Consider the following 17,526-nt stretch of genomic DNA (forward strand, 5'->3'; position numbering starts at 1 on the left):
ACTAGAACCCTGCTAAGAAACGCCTACCCTTGACACACCCTCACCCTTGGTGTCTGACCGGGTCCCTCACCCTCCACCAGCCCCTTGGACATGTGGGATGACCCTAGCTTGTCTTCTGCAAAAATCCTGGCAGAAACTCCCCATACAGCTGAGGTATGGTCATTTTCCAAAACTCCCCCTATGCTTCTCTTGGCCTATCTATTCCAATGGCCTGGGGATTCGATTTAGAATTGAACCCGATCTTTCTCCCTGTTACAAGCATCTACTGTACTGGGCCTTGTTCCTGTACTATGTGCCTGGCCTAGTCCCATGTTCCTGTCTAACGGATGTCATTGAGTGAGTGTGTGTGTGTGTGTGTGTGTGTGTGTGTGTGTGTGCGCGCGTGCGCTTGCTTTTCATTTCGCAGGACTGCTTTGGTCAGATCGGTGACAGCCCGGGGTCACGGTGTGTGCCTCAGGGATTGTCTGCGCCCTAGCTAAGCCACACTTGGAGTGCAGAGGGTCACGTATCTCTCAGAGTGCTGAAAGGACTAACTGGGAGCGATACTACACAGAGCGGAAGGTTTTTGTCTTCTTTTGTTTTGTTTTCCGATAAACAGCTCCATCAGAATTAATTCTGAAATTGCACCCTCCTGACTGGCTAAGTTCATTCCCAGCCCCAGGTCAGATCTCCTACGGGAGAGCTTAGAGGCTCCCGCAGAGACACAGCAGGCTGACCACTTCAGGGGGCGCTGCGGTCACCCCAGCGGTAGCTGTGTCCCACCCGCAGCTCCGTCGACCCTGTCCAGCAACCTCCGCCAGCTCTTGGAAGCTTGCCCAGCAGGAGAAACACATCCCCAGGCTTGCTGCGGACATGAGTCTGAGAAAGCGTCCCACCCTCCCCACCCCAGGGAAGCCTGGTGGGCAGAGCCGTGGCCTCCAAGCTGCTGGAGTTGAGCAGGTCAACTCCTTAATGCGGTAGACCATCGCCTCCATCCTCACCCACAGGCATTTCTCCTTCCCCAACCCCACGTGGGCACCTCAGCCCCAAGTCCAGGCCAGCTGGCACTGGCGGCCCCCCAGCTCCTTGATGTCCAAGCACTTGCCTGATGTCTTTCCACCCGTGTTCTTGGCTGTGTGCGAGTGGGGCCCTCAGAACCGTAACAAGGATCCTCCAGGGTTGGTCCCTGCCTCCTGCCCTTGCATCACTCCACAGTGACCCCCAGCTCTCCTACCTGCCACCTGCAACCTCCTAGAAATCCTGGAGGCTCCACACATCCCAGCGGGCTCAGGCCTCGTGCACAAGCTGACTCGGGCAATGCTTCTTGACCTTGAGTTCTCCTCACCCTTCCGGCAGCAAGCATCTTCCCTGTGACGGGGAACATTCCCGGGAGCGTACGGTGTCACCTGGGTGTCACCTGTATTATAATAACGTAGAGTTCTCTTAGAACGGCAATGAAACGTGTTCAGGAAGTTGTATCTGAGAGCTAGTTTACGGATTTTGCTTACTCTGGACTTGGGTTTTTTTAAAAAAAGATTTACTTATTTTACTTGAGTTACAGAGAGAGTAAGAGAGGGAGGGAGAGAAGAAGAGAGACCTTCCATCCATTGGTTCACTCCCCAGATTATTGCAATGGTCAGAGCTGGGAGCCGGGAGCTTCTTCCAGGTCCCCGCATGTGCCGGGTCCAAAGGACTTGAGCCCTGCTTTGCTGCTTTTCCAGGCATCAACAGGGAGCGAACATTGGAACTGGTGCAACCAGGACTAGAACCTGTGCCTCAGGGAGAGGATTACATATAACGATCAAAATAGCAGTATTTTAAAATAGTTATTTATTTATTTATATCAGGAAGGCAGATTTACAGAGAGAATGAGAGACAGAGAAGATCCTCAGTCCTCTGGTCCACTCTCCAAAGTAGCCACAACGGCTGGAGTTGAGCTGATCCAAAGCCAGATGCCAGGAGCTTCTTCCTGGTCCTCTGTAGATGCAGGACCCCAAGGCTTTGAGCTGTCCCCCAAGGATTTTAGCATTCCCAAGCCACAAGCAGGGAGCTGGATGGGAAGTAAGGCAGCTGGACCACAAACTGGCACCCATATAGGATCCTGGTGCTTGCAAGGTGAGGTCTTTAGCCGCTAGGCTACCACACTGGGCCCATTTTTCTTAAGAAGACAAAGCCAAAACTCTAAGCAGATATTAATGGAGAATGACTACATCCATAACTGCTTAACAACGATTATGTTCAAACGACAACGTATGCTAGCAACGGAGATACAGTAGATTCTGACGTCAGTTTCTGGTTCTTCCTGAGACACGAGAAATAGTTAACCTGTCCCCTCCATTCTGGGCATCCCACATTACCCCCAAGTTCTCCGGTCTGAAGAACAATCCGAAAGTTCTACACCACACTGCTCTAAGGGCAATTCGGGAAGGCGAAAGGTGACACAGCTTCTCCAGACCTGGCAGGAAAGTAGGACATGCATAAAATTGACCAAATAAATTATTGAATCAGTGCTTGGTTCTACTTGATTTGCATAGTGGAATTGCGACTTTATCTTCAGAGAACAATGGGAAAAGCTAAGAAAGACCCCGAGGGTAGCCCGTAAATAATTGCCAGTCATTTGCACCTCATTGCTTTTTGGTTTTCATAGAAGACTTTTTGGGCAACACATGAACAAGGAGGCAGAGACTGTGGTGTGCTCTGGACTAAAGTCACGCTGGAAGATGACGCTGAGCTAACTCCTAGGGAAAGGGAATCGTGAGGCCAGGACAATCAAGAGGCAGCAGATCGCTTCTAAGCCTTTGGCTAAGATCAAGTGTAAGGCAGGAGAGAGTACGGTTAACTACAGAGAGTGTGCAAACAGCTATGGCACTGAGGACAATACAGGGACCGCGGACAACTGCTCCCACACCAGTCTGCTCCACGGCATACGGGTGACTTCCAAGGAGACAGACAAATGGAACATTAGGACAGGATATGGAGGCCAGAAATATACTTGGGTATCTTGGTTAGTTCTTCTAGAAGCGACCTCTCCCTGGAACAAGAATTTGAAGAGAAATGACTAGTCACAGAGTCATTCACGGGAAACAAGTAAGCCAGCCACAACAGTGGGTTGGGAAGGGCACTCTGGGAAGAAGAGGGAATTACCCACGTGAGCTGGCGGGCCTTTCGTGCAGCGACCAAAGTCACTGCTGGGCGCACCTGCGTCCCACGTCACAGGCCTGTTTCAAGTCCAGGCTCCTCTTTCATTCCAGCTTCCTGCTAATGTGCACGCTGGGAGGTGCTAGTAATGGCCCAAGTACTGGGGTCCCTGCCACCTATGTGGGAGTCCCAGACTGGTTCCTGATCCTGACTTTGGCCTGGCCCACTCCAGGCTGCTTCAGTCATTTGGAGAGTGAATTAGCAGATGGAAGACTTCTCTCATTCTGTCTCTGTCACTCTGCCTTTAAAACAAATTAAAGACACACACACACACACACATAAATACTACTAATAAATAAAACAAGGGTGCCACCTTGCTGCAAGAAATGCACATGACAGAATCACCACCTGCAAGAGACTCCCGCAGCCAACTGCTCTGACCTGGCTTGAAGGCTGTCTCCAGACTTCTGCCCCCTCTGGGTGGCAACTGGAGCACAAAGGAGTGGCCAGCGCACAGATGCTGCACTCACACGCGTGGGTTTGGGTAGCCTTTTGCACCAACAATAGGCCAGTCCAAGTCCCAGCTGCTCCACTTACCATCCAGTTCCCTGCATCTGGCCTGGGAACATAGCAGAGGATGACTAAGGTGGGCTTTGTCTACAAGTAGGTCTTGGAAAGATTTTCTCAGTTCTGGAGCATTAAAATTGACAGTGCCTCTGAGCTATTGAGACCACTCAAGTAACACCCTCAGAACGCTTCCCCACATCAAGATCTCTGGGGCATCATCAATGGACTGCGTCCCATCCCTGCGTGCTGATGCTGTTTAATAGCAAGGAGCGGCCCTCTCCCCTTCCTCCCCTGCAGACACAGGATTTTAAAAAAACAACTATGTAAACAATATCAAAAATAAGATAATATAAAAAAGAGGACCCAGCCTCTTGTCCGTTTCTTGTTCCAATGTGTGCTTGCCTGTCCTTTAACCAAAAGTAATTCGTTGACTTAAGCACATGACCAGCTGACTATATCAGTTTCTAATCATTTAACTCAAGAATTCATTTGTTTCTCTAATAGATAAGGGCTTGATGGCTGATGTTGTCCTGGTGTGCGTAGGGGAATTCCAGGCAGCCACCTTCACCTGTCCATCATGAATTCCCATAGAGCACAGAGTCACTGCCCCATCAAAGCCAGGCCACGAAAACCACTGATCAGCCATGGACTTGGGTGAGCTGATCCCACTCTCAGCCCCAATATTAATCTATGGAAACCTTCACTGCTAACTCCTGGAGAGGTCACGAGTTAAGCCGTGGCTGTCCAGCCCCTGGGAGAGGTCAGGAGTTAAGCCGTGGCCGTCCAGCTCCTTGCTCTGTGCTCTGCTCTCTTCCTGCCCCCAGACCTGGGCCGCACAAATGCTAATCAGTACTGCACCTTTGCCTGGTCTGGCCCAGCCGCAGCCCCAGCTCCTATGCTCCATAGAGGGAGTTGCAGACTAGAAGTGTAGTTCCCTAAGTTCCCACCCCCCCAGGCCTGCTCCCACCCCCATATCTCATGCATACCAGCAGAGGCAGCCGCCTTGCTTGGCAAGGTCTGTCTTCAGTTCCATCCTTTGCAAGGTACCGCAGCCTGGCCCCACCCCGTGAGTGTTAGGCAGGTTCCTGTCAGATGAGGTCTGTGGTCCAGCCCGGGTTGGCCCATCACCACTCCCAGCTCTCTGTGAATTTGGCTGGTGCTGCAGTCCCACAGAGGCAGCCACAAGCCCCCTACAGAATCTGCCCCCACTGGCTGGGTCAGGCCAGGCTGTAGCATCCAAAGGCCAAGGCCACGACAGGTGAGGGGCGATGCCAAGCTGGGTCAGAGCAACCACTGGCACATGTGAGATCTATGGATGAGAAAAAGCACACACAAGATCTGTGGCTGGCAACAGGCCTGGCTGGGGAGCTAAGGGGATGCCCTGGCTGGGTTGTGGTTCCCACTGGTGAGTGCGCAGGTGAGAGTGGGGACTGCAATCCAGTCTGGACATGTCTGCAGTCTCCCTTGGCACAGGTGTGGACTGGGTCTGGGGTGCACCAGACTGGGCTAGACACCAGCACCCAATGGAGCACATGAGAACCAGAGTAGGTGTAGGATGGGCTGGGCGAGGCGAGGTCCCTGTTGAACCATGTATGAGCTGAGTCTGGGTGCGGACTAGGTTTGACTGGGCTGTAGTATCCAATAATAAGAAGCAGAAAGTGTGAGGCCAGTCAGGAAAGGCCGCGGTTCCTGCTAGGACAGAAGGTCAACTAAGTGGGTCTGGCCTATGAACCACCAGTATGCAAGATCTGGCATTGGGAGAAGTTCTGACAGAGGAGCTTGGCAACTCCTCTAATGGGACAAAGTGCCTACAGGTGAGCGCAAGAACTACGATAGGGAGCATCCCAGACCAGGTCAGGTAACAGTACCCACCAGCATACATTTGATCTGGGGTGAGCCAGGGTAGGCCAGTTCAAATTACCCTCTGGCAAATCCAGGAACCAGAATGCTATGTGGGTGAGAACTAGTCGGGCTGCAATACCAGCTAGTCCACATTAGGGCTGGGACTGGGGGCTGTCTGGGCTGGGCTGGGCTGGGCTGGGCTAGACTGTAGCCCCCACCAGTGTGAGCTAGAACTGGGGACAACACTGGCCCGGCCAGGCTATTGCACCCACTGGCAAATGCCAAGGTGAGGCAGGCCATGCCAGACTGGGCCACAGCACCCAACTAGTACACGTGAGACCCAGAAAGGAAAGAGGGCAAAGCTGGTGGGAGACCCGGAGGAGCTCCTGACTTCTGATTGGCTCAGCTCCAGTTGTTGCAACTACTTGGGGAGCGAACCAGCAGATAGAAGATCTTTCTCTCTGTCTCTCCTGCTCTGTATAAATCTGACTTTCCAAAAAAGATAAATATTTTATAAAAAATGTATTGTTTTAAAGACAGAGTAACAGAAAGAAGAAGAGAGAGAGAGAGAGACCCTTCATTCACTTGTTCACTTTCCAAATGGCTGTATTGCCAAAGCTGGGCCAATACAAAGTCCAGAGCCAGGAAAATTGATCTGGGTAGCCCACATGGGTTGCAGGCACCCAAATAGTTGGGCCACATTCCATGACTTTCCTAGGTATGCTAGCAGGGAGCAGCCAGGACTGGGACCGGTGTTCAGATTGCAAGTGGAAGCTTCAAGCGTGATGTCACAATGGTTTTTGTCTCAACGATGCTGTTGAGATTGAACTGTGCTGTGTATCTGGGTGAAACTCAGTTTTAACTGCAAACATGGTTCCTTTGTCTATCGCCTCAGGAACTTGGAGAAACAGCCCTCCTTGCCGCCTTTCTCACTCCTCTCTTCTCGCTTCCTTCTCTCACTCGGCCCTTACTTTCTATCACGAAGAGTGGTGGAAACTCTTGGACGTCTCCTTGGTTATGTGTATCCTTTCATTTAATTAAATTCATTTATTTGAGAAAGAGAGACAATGAGAGATTGTAACTGGGTAAACACTGCTGGGATAAATGACTATCCATATGGCAAAGATAAAATTGGCTCCTTATCCCACACTCTTCGCAAAAATAAGCTACATGTGAGCTAAAGACCTAGATGCAAAAAAAGAAAAATAGATATTAAAAATCATAAGCAAATATGCATACTTTTGTGACACCCACATATGGAATAGTTTTTTAAGAAGCCATTAAGTGTAGTGAAAATTGTGAATTCTTGGACCTGGCATAAAGGCTCAGGGCAAATTTCTTACCCTGAGTGCTGCAAGATCCCAAATGGGTGCTGGTTCATGTCCTGGCTGCTCCACTTCCCATCCAGCTCCCTGCTTGTGGCCTGGGAAATCAGTCAAGGACGGCCCAAAGCCTTGCACCCTGCACCCACATGGGAGACCTGGAAGAAGCTCCTGCTTTGAATCAGCTCAGCTCCAGCTGTTGTGGCCACTTGGGGAGTGAACCAGTGGATGGAAGATCTGTCTGTATCTCCCTCTCTCTGTAAGTCTGCCTTTTCAATAAAAACAAAATAAATCTTCAAAAAAAGAAAATTGCAGCATCTAGTGTGTGCGTGATTCCCACCAAAGCCTTAAGACCATTCCTCTGAGGGGCGTGGGGCTTGAGCCTGATGGTTAGGTACCTATCGAGATGCCCACATCCTGTTTCCTCCAACCTGGGTTCAAGTCCCAGCTTCTCTCTGGACTCCAGCTTTTGAGTGATGTGCTTCCTGGGAGGCAGCAGGTGGTGGCTTAAAGAGTTGGGTCCCTGCTGGGCAGCAGGGAGCCCCAGCAGGCGATCCTGCTGACTGGCTGCAGCCCAGCTCAGTCCTGGCCACGGTAAACAGTTGGAGAATGAAGTAGCAAATGGGAGATCAATCTTGCCCTCACCCTGACCTACTTTTCAAATAAAAATAAGAGCCCTTCCTCTGTAATTCAGTTTCTAAGGCAGGTGGTCATCCTCCAACACTTTCTGGTTCCTCACATGCCTGACACACAGATGCTGCAGGGTTCAGGACCTCCGCCCGTCGCTGCTGCTGATTCTAAAGGAAACCCCACCGAGAGCAGCTTGTGCTATCTCTTAGGGACTCACTACTCGTTATAAATGCATCTGTTAAATAATCAAGCATTTTATGGCAGGTGCTAAGCATTATATGCACTATGATGGTTTACAATACTTTTAAGAGTTCTTTATTATTTGAAAGGCAGAGCTAGAGAGACAGGGAGAGAAAGAAATACAGATCTGCCATCTGCTGCTTTACTCCCCAAACATCCACAACAGCTGGGGCTGGGCTGAGTTGAAACCAGGAGCCAGGGTCTCTTTCTCCCATGCAGGTGCAAAGATCCCAACACTTGGTCATCCGCTTGTTCGACAGGGAGCTAGATCCGGAGTGCAGCAGCCGGGACTGGAACTGCTGCACGTATTGCGATGCCCGCACTGCAAGCCGGCTGCTTAACTCACCATGCCACATTGCTGGCCCCTCTACAATGGTTTGTGTGGCTCGTCCCTTGGCGGCAGCCTGAGTGGCCAATGCAGGATCTGAAAGACACGGGTGTCTGACAGCTCCTTCCTGCAAGGTCTTTAGCCATAACCAGCAAGACAGCACCGCGTAGGGAAGCCCATTGGTGTCCCAGCTGGTCTGCCTCCGAGCCAGTCTCCTGATACCGACCTGGGAGACGCAGCAGAAAGTGCTTCCAGATGAAGCTCCTGCCTGCAGCCTGGCCATTGCAGCCATTAGGGAGTAAACTAGAAGATGACATCTATCTATCTATGTATCTATCTATCTATCTATGTGTATGTGTGTCTGTGTCCCTCTGACTTTCAAATAAATACAATAACCAAATGGTGTTATGGTGTGGTGAGCCAGCACCCACAATGCGGCATCCTGGATGAGCGCTAGTTTACCTCCGCTTCTAATCCAGCTCCCTGCTAATGGCCTGGGAGAGGCCAACAGAGGAGACCCAGCTGCCCCTGCCACCCGCATCGGAGAGCCAGAAGTGCTGACCATTGCAGCTATCTGGGGAGTGAACCAACAGGTGGAAGAGCCCCTCTATCTCTCCATCCCTCTCCAGCACTCTAATTTTTAAAATAAGTAAACAACTCTTAAGAAGGAGTGGGGGAGTGACAATGTAAGAGGGGCAGAAAGAAAGAGAACAGAGAGAAGTATCTTCCACTTGCTGATTCTCCTCGAATGGCCACAATGATCAGAGTTTGCCTAGCCCAAAAACCAGAAGCCCAGAGTTCCATCCAAGTCTCTCATGTTGGTATCGGGCTCCAAGCACTTGGGCCATCTTCAGCTGGATGGGAAGCAGAGCCATCAGGATCTGAACTGGCACTCCGCTACGTCAGAGAGTAGCTTGCTCACTGCACTGTGATGCCGACCACCCCGCTCGCTTATTTGTAATGAAGGAAGCGTCCAACAGTAGGAGAGTGCATGGGAGTGGCAAGCTGGCATGTGCAGAGGAGAGAAAAGGGGCCAAGTCCTGGAGGTGATGGATATGAGCCCACTCCCAGAGACAGTGTTAAACTGTTCCTAACTCACAAGCGTTTGGGTCCCAGCTAACGGCACTCCAGCCCAGGCACAGGCTTTGGCCAACTCAAGCCAAAGTAGAGCAGCTCGGGTGAGGCAGGACCCCGAGCAGAGCAAGGCACACAGCCCTGAGATGTGCCCACCAGCCAGAGCTCCAGGGCTGGGTGAGTGAATGCCGTGCACGGGTGTTCCTGCCCTCATCCCTACAGGCACACTTCCAAATCTTGAGCCAAAGATATGGGGTCCAGGTTACTAAAGAGGATGCTTACATATTCTGTCTTCGAGGATTAATGGGTTTTCTGAGATTTCGAAAATTGCTACCTCTTTGATAAGAAAGCTACAAGCAGGACCCGGCATGATGGCTTAGGGACGAAATCCTTGCCTTGCACACTCCAGGATCCTAAATGAGCACCAGCTTGTGTTTTGGCTACTCTACTTCCCATCCAGCTCCCTGCTTCTGGCCTGGGAAAGCAGTAGGGGATGGTCTAAAGCCTTGGGATGCTGCACCCATGTGGGAGATCCAGAAGAAGCTCCTGGCTCCTGGCTTCAGATCGGCTCAGCTCCAGCCAATGCCGCTACTTGGGGAGTGAACCAGCAGAAGGAAGGTCTTCTCTCTTTTTAAATAAAGTTCTGTTTTTTTAAAAAAAGATTTATTTATTTTTATCAGAAAAGCTGACTTACAGAAAGAAGGAGATTCAGAGAAAAAGCTCTACCCACTGGTTCACTCCCCAAGTGGCCGCAACGGCCAGAGCTGAGCCGATCCGAAGCCAGGAGCAGTCAGGATACAAACTGGCACCCATATGGGATCCCAGCGCTTGCAAGTCGAGGACTTTAGCCACTAGGTTACCATGCCAGTCCCAGATCTTCCTCTCTGTAGCTCCTTCTCTCTAAAAATCTGCCTTTCCAATAAAAATAAATAAACAAATCTGGAAGGAAGGAGGAAAGAAGGGAGGGAGGGAGGGAGGGAGGGAGGGAGGAAGGAAGGAAGGAAGGAAGGAAGGAAGGAAGGAAGGAAGGAAGGAAGGAAGGAAGGAAGGAAGGAAAGAAGGAAGGAAGGTGCAAGCAGAAGGAATAATTCTGAGTAGAAAAGGTTGAACTATAAAAAGAAACTGAGGGAACCCTGAAGTGACCTTGAGACAAGTTCAACTATGGGTTGGCTCGAAAGTTAACAGAACTGTGGGAGGGAGATCAGCCAGGACAGAACTGAGGCAGGGTACGAAGGCAGGAATGCCTAGGTGGGGTGGGTCCAATTTTCAGACCCAAGGAGGTCTGTTTCCCCCAGGATGGGATCCTGACCCTGATGCCTGCTGGCTCTGGCAGGACGAGGAACTCACACCTGTGAATGCCGGCCGTTGCTTTTCCGCAAGGGCCAGGTTCCAGAGCAGCGTTCTCTTTCTGCGGAGGGGACACGGACTGTTCTGCTTGCCTCTCCAGGCAAGGGACCAAGTTCAATAAACCCCTGGAAAAACTGTCTACCAGCCCATACATCTTAAATGTATCCTGCGAGCCCGACAGCAGTAACCGCCCAGCCCTCCTTGCACCTGCACTGCTGTCCTGGTGGTACTGTGGAAGCAGGAAGCTCTGTGTCCCGTTGCTGTCCAACTGGACTTGTGTTCCTGTTCAACTGGCCATTCCCTTCACCCTGCAAGGTAAAGAGAAAAAGTCGTCAAAAGAAACATGAAAATGAGACCCGAAATTGTGGAAAGACAGCATTATGAAGAGTAAACATTTAGGTCATTTGCAAAGGGAGATGTTTAACTGTGTATAGACAACAAGCCAGCCAAAGAGCTTATAGATGCATGGAAAGGGACTAGCTAGCATTACAGCCTGGTTACACGCGCCTGCAAAGTCCTTAGGCAAACAGCATGTTAGGAAGCAAAAGCCAGGAAGATTGTAACCCTGTCGTATTCAGCCAGTGAGGATGGGAGAGGCTGGGGAGGAGTGGATGTGTATGCTAAGAAATAAACAGCTCGCGGTAGACCGCCCCAGGTGTGCTGGGCCGCCAGGCACCCGGCCGTGCAAGACTTGATGTCATCCTGCTTTTGAGACATTCCTGAGTCTGAGGTCATCTTTTGGGTGGCTGGGTGAGGCTATCTCCGCAGCAGACGAAGGCAGAGCCTACAACTGGCCCGCTCGGTAGCAAACCAAAAATATTCCCTAAAGAACTGGAGGGGCAGGTGTCCTTAACACAGTGAGTTAAGCGACCACATGGGACACACGTGCCGTATGGGAGCACCAGTGTAAGTCCCAGCTGCTCCACTTCCCATCCAGCTCCCTAGGGGGCAGCAGAGGATGGCTCAAGTATTCAAGCCCCTGGCACCTGCAGGGAAGCCCCACAGTTGGCTCTTGGCTTCTGGCTTCCAGCCTTGGCTGTTGCAGCCATGTGGTGAGTCAACCAGCAGGTGGAAGTTCTCTTTCTGTCTCTCCTCCCAACCCCTCTTGTTGACCTTGCCTTTCAAACAAATATTTCTAAATCCTTTCAAAAACCACTTTAAGAGAAAGCTATCACTCATCCATTGGGAACAACTTTTGGGCAGCCTCCTAACCTGCAGGCACCTGCAGGCACCTGCAGGCACCTGCACCCAGAGGTGCTGATGAACAGGAGACCCGTTTAGATCAACTTTTCGGAGACTGCTATTAAACATTCTCTCTCTGCTCTCTGAATTGCTGGGGTCGGTTTTGGGTTTTTAAAAGTCAAGGGATATGCTGTCCCTTAGAGCATACAGAGTTTTAAAGGGTATTCTTGAGAGTGTAGAGAATTAAAACATTTTTCAATCTTGGTCAAAATATTGCAACAGGAGTGAATTGCAGGCTTGGTTCAAGAACTCACTCCCCCTGTGGCCTGTGGAGCTGTTCCCACTAGGTGGCAGCAGAGGGCCTCGTGGGACTTGACCCCCATCAGCCTGGGGAAGGGGCAGCCCTGACCATGCCAGGTTACAGCAACCACCAGCCGACATGTGGGTCAGGTCTGGAGACAGACAAGCCTGGGCCAGTTCACAACATCCACTGGCAGATGTGAGAACCAGGACAGGGGTGCAGGAGGGGCCAGGTCAGGCTGCAATGCCAGCCAGCTCACACTGGGGATGCTGAGGTGAGGGGAACCATGCCAGCCTGGGGTCACAGGGAACTGGGTTCATGAGCAGCAGGCCAGGAGGGGGGGTGGGGATCTGGTGGGGCTCAGATCACCTGGCCCAGGTCCTGGGGCCCACCTGTGAGGTGGGAGCTGGGTTTGTGAAGCCTGGGGGCAGATCTGGTGGGGTTCGGGTCACCTGGCCGTGGTAAGGACCTGTGAGTGAAAAAGGTGGAGTAGTGGACGCAGACCCTGATGCACGTGGAGAATATGGCAGTCTATTTGGTACTGTAGTAGAGGAAGGAGAACAGAGCAAATTGGACAACTACCCTCGCAAGCGATGACAGCAAAAATGTGGCTGGATGGAGACTTGAGGTCGACTGCGTCAGCCAGTGGACATTGGGAGAGTTGCCTCACGTTGGATTGGTGAAATCAACAGCATTTCAGAACTATCCAAACCACCTGGGCAGAGCCCTCAGAACGTGCGCTACAGCGGGACCCTGGGTTGGTACTGGGTGGCAGTTCCCCATCCCTGGGCACTGGGGCATTGGGGAGGCTGGGTGTGGCTTCCCTCTTTTTCTCTCCTCTTCCCCCAGAGACAAGAAGAAACAGAAACATTGGAAACAATGACTCCACCCATTTTCTCAACCCTCAGTCCTTCCCACCCTGGTCAACCATTAATCATCAGAGAATGTAATGAGCGATACGTTTCCTTTGGAAGAAAAATGCTTTAGTGTATTTTTATAGCTGATGTTTGCGAATTCTAATTGTGAGCTTTTAATGACTTTTTAAATGTTTGTATCATTTTCTTACTAAAATAATTGCATCTCAAAGTATCAGTTTCACATTGTGGGAACTGAAGTTCTCAGGTTGGCTAATATCTGAACTGCGAGATTTAAGTGCAGTTCATCTAAAGCCAAAACCACTGTCAGGGTTACACCAGTGTTCGCATACACTTGTGAATTTTAGTGTGAAATAACTGCATGCTCCTTATAGTGTATACATCATATCAGTGTCCATAAAATTTAAAAACATCTGATGATATTTTTATAAAGAAATGTCATCTTTAATTTTTATAAAATATCCTTCAAGGATGAATGTGAGATTGGTATTCTTAGCGGAGGAAAACGGAGAATTTATTACCAATACAGACACTGCAAGAGAAATTGCTCAACACAGTTAAGGTTGAAAGAAAACACTCCCATCAGGAGATATGGAGCCTGAGGGATAAAGGAAAAACAACAGCAACGACAAATATTTGATCTGATGATATTTGATCTTCAAAGCTATTGAAACTCCAAGAGGGTAGAAAGCAAAAATTACAGCAGTGTTGGGAGTACATCAACGTATGCGAACATAACACACGACAAGTACAGCCAAAGCAAATGGCAGAAGAGTTTGCAAATATAGATGTTATTTGAAGTTGTGAAACTTGAACTCTGAGTGGGGTGAAAATTTCGAAATGTGAATTATAAGACTGGCAGCAATTCAGAACTATTGAACTATCAAAACCACTTGAGCAGGACCCTCGGAGCATCAGGGACCTGGGGTGGGTGGGAGACTGGGTGGGGCTTCTCCCTTTATCTTCCCCCTTACCCCAGATACAGGAAAAAAATGTGGAAACAAGGGTCTTACCCACTTTCCTGCAGCCCTTGACCTTTTGTGCCCTAACCAACTGTGTAAAGATTATCAAAATAAAATAATTACAAAAAAAAATGTGAATTATACCTACTAGAACAACTATTGGAAAAAAATACAATCAGGTGTGGTAAGAAGGCAAAAAAAACAAGGTTAACAGAGAAAGCAAAATGTAATACTCAAAATATTTAAGAGCCAGGGAGCAGGAACCCAAGAAGAAACGGCAGCAAGAGAGTTCTACAAACATCTCAGAATGCCAGGCCTACACCCCATCCCAGCAGTGGTCGTATTAAAGCATGCCCAAACACTTGGTTAGAAAAAAAAAAATCGTTACATTGGGTTCAAAGCAGAAATCACGGTAAGGACTTTCCCAGTCTCCAGTTACCCGCTCACCCACCAGTCCACCCAGTGAGCACGCAGCCTTGTCCTGGAGTGTTTGGTTTTGTTTTTCAAGATATCTGGTATGATATGTCTTGCGGATTTGCTGACATTGAACTCATCAGCAGCGCTGCAGTTTGTGTAGACACCAAGCTGTCTCACACATGGCCACGTGCCTCCCCTGCGAAGTCCTTGCAGCCTTCTGGGGCTGCGCAAGAATGCCAGCCTTGTACCTCGGGGCTGCAAACAGCACAGAACTACGTAGACACTCGTGTGCAAGATGACAGCCGACACCAGTAGACACAGCCTCAGCCCGTGTGACCTCGGCCGTGAACACACACCTCAGAGCAGGTCCCATTTTGCACCACTCTGGGCCTGTATGGGAACTCCAGCCTGGGAACCCTGCTACAGTTCAGCCACTGGAGGTGGGTGCCTGCAGAGGCCAGCTTCAGCCGGGTTCGGAGCTCAGGAAGGGTGTGTGGAGTCAGCAGAAAGAAAAACCACGGACACTGCCACTTGGTGCCCTCTTGTCACAGCTCAAGAAGAAGCTGTCCTGTTCATTTACCCAGCCACATCACAGGCCTCTGCACAACTGTTTGATTGTTCTATTTTCACTTCATGACCAAATGGGTATGCAGGGATGTTTGATTATTTTATTTTTTACTTCATTGTCAACCAGGTGCTCTTAAAGATAATTCTGTAAGTTACCATAATCATTTTCTTTAAAGCAAGCCATTATTCATTCTTCAGTAGTTGCCACTGAGTGACAGCCAGGACTTCAAGGCCAAGGCACATGTGGTCACCTGCCCACATTCTTCCCACATTTCTATCTCCACAACTTGCCCATCATTTAATGGGAGAAATACATCACAAGGGGAAAAAACACATTAAAATGCAAGACAAAAGTTTCAAATATTAAATCCCCTACAACTGCAGGCTCTACAACCTCATAAGCAGTCAAACAATAATCAAAAGCATATCTCTATGATGTTAAATCACCCTATAATTCCTCTAGTTAAAAGATTATAAAAGTGGCTAAAACAGCTACATTTTCTATGCTCCAAAGAGTTGCAAAGACAGGCTAACCTTTAGGGTCACAGTAGCTATATTTTTTGCCATAGCAGTTTCAGCTTATACTCCCATCACTTCCATTAGTTTGTAAGATTCTTATCAAGCCATTTCCCAGAAGGCATCGGTAGACATACCCATTTCCAGAAACGGCGTGGCTTAATTGTACTCCTGTGTGCAGTTAAAGGCCCACTCACCAAGACATTATCGGTGACATTAACTCCCAAGCTCATAGTGGCTGCAAAGGCCATCTCACAGGAGCAAACAACAGTGCCTCAATAGATTACAAATTCTTAGCGTGGTGGCTGAGTGTCCATGCGTTGAAGTGGTCAGAGAAACATCCACCGGGCCCTGCCATACCACTGCCAGCAGGGAAGCGGTTCTCCTCACACCTGCGTGTCATCCACACCCACCGCACGGACCCCAGCCGGTGAGAGGCAAGGCAGACACCCGAGAAACAGCCGGTGAAACCCAACAGTCTGCCAGATGCACTGGGAAGATGGATGTGGCCCCAGCCACCTCTACATACCAGTCGGCCACAGGGGGTGTGCGCTGCCACAGATTCAACACTGGCAGCCCACCTGCTCCACTTGCTGATGTGTCTGGGAAGGCAGCAGAAAATGGCTCAAGCACTTCGGTACCTGCCACCTCCGTGTGAGACCTGGATGCAGTTCCAGGCTCCTGGTTAGGGCCTGTCCCCATCCCTGCAGCCATGCTTATCCTCACGCCTATTCCCATCCCCGTCTCCATCCCTGTCCCATCCCTTCCCCATCCTAGCCATAACGGCCACTTGAGAGGAGTGAACCAGCAGAAGCATTGTTCTCTCTCACTCTTGCTATCTCTAATTCTGCCTTTCAAATAAATCTTTAAAAATAAAATCAGACTCAGAGCTTTAGGGGATTTTAAGTTGCTTGCTGTTCTGTGAACAGCCACAAAGGCCCTCTGGGTATTCCTTTGGGTCTAAAAAACCTCCTACAAGAACACCAGTGTGTGCCCTACGTGTTCCACTTCTGACCCAGTTCCCTGATTATGGCGTAGGAAAACAGGCGAGGATGGCCTAAAACCTTGGGATGTGGTGCCATGTGGGAGACCCTGAAGGAGCTCCTGGCTCCTGGCTTCAGATCAGCTCAGCTCTAGCTGCTGTAGCCATTTGGAGAGTGACCCAGGGAATGGAAGAGATCTCTCTGTCTTTCCCTCTATCTGTAAATCTGCCTTTCAAACAAAGATAAATAACCCTTAAAACTTTATTTGTGAAAAATCCATAAATACAGACTATAAAGAGAGCGGATCAGCTGTGTTATCTGAAACATCTTTAAAGTTGTGAGTTGCGTTTTGGCAAGAATGCTGAACCTGCTGCTTCAGGCCTGGATCACCTTTGTGTAGCCAAGCAGGGTGTCATCTGCTTCCACGACCATAAGTGCTGCTGGGGTCTGGACACTAATTTTGGTTCCCCGTGGGTCTGTGTGTTGAAAGCTTCATTCTCATGATGTGGTGCTTATGCTGGGAGGTTGTGGAAGCTTCCTGAAGCGAGCCTAGTGGGAGGTCCTTAAGTCACCTGGGGTGTGTACAAAGCTCTCCTGTGACATGACCCGCGGGGCTCTCCTGGGATGCTGCTATCGAGCTGGAGTCTGGATCCACCCCTGCTCTTTGTGCACTCTGCCACCCACCACCTGCCATGCATCTCTTCATCAGAGCTAAAGCTTGCTCTGTGGCATTCACACTGCCACCCTCCCAAACTGTAAACTCAGTAAACCTCTTTCCTTCCTAAGTAGCTTGTCTCGGGTGTCTCATTTTATTAGCATAAAGCTGACCAATGTGGACAGCATTCTCTGCCAGCTTTCTCAGCACTCGGATGGACGCACGTCTGTGACATTGGGCGTCGTATGCATGGTTTTGTTGTCTTTGTGGCCCTGCACAGCCACAGCTCTTGGTGTCCACGCTGTTGGACGGGTTGAGTGCAAGCAAGGAGAGCAGCCATTGGCCCACACATGGTGATCACTCTCCAAGGGGGCTCTCTGAGAGACGGGGAGCTGGGGAATAACCCTCGATCATGCAAATGCTCGTGGAACATAGAGGGTGTGGCTAAAAGAGCCGTTGGGGGAGGAACAAGTGACACAGGCGTACAGAACTTGGCGTACAGAACTTGGGCAGGGCATCTACTTCTGAAACGCCTTTCCCTTCTAAATTATAGCAATTAGGAATTAAAAGCACCCAGAGGCAGGTAATATCAAACACACTC

This window comes from Ochotona curzoniae, unplaced genomic scaffold (assembly GCF_017591425.1).
Source record: "Ochotona curzoniae isolate NIBS_2020 unplaced genomic scaffold, NIBS_Ocur_1.0 contig_4064, whole genome shotgun sequence".
In the NCBI taxonomy this organism is placed as follows: Eukaryota; Metazoa; Chordata; class Mammalia; order Lagomorpha; family Ochotonidae; genus Ochotona; species Ochotona curzoniae.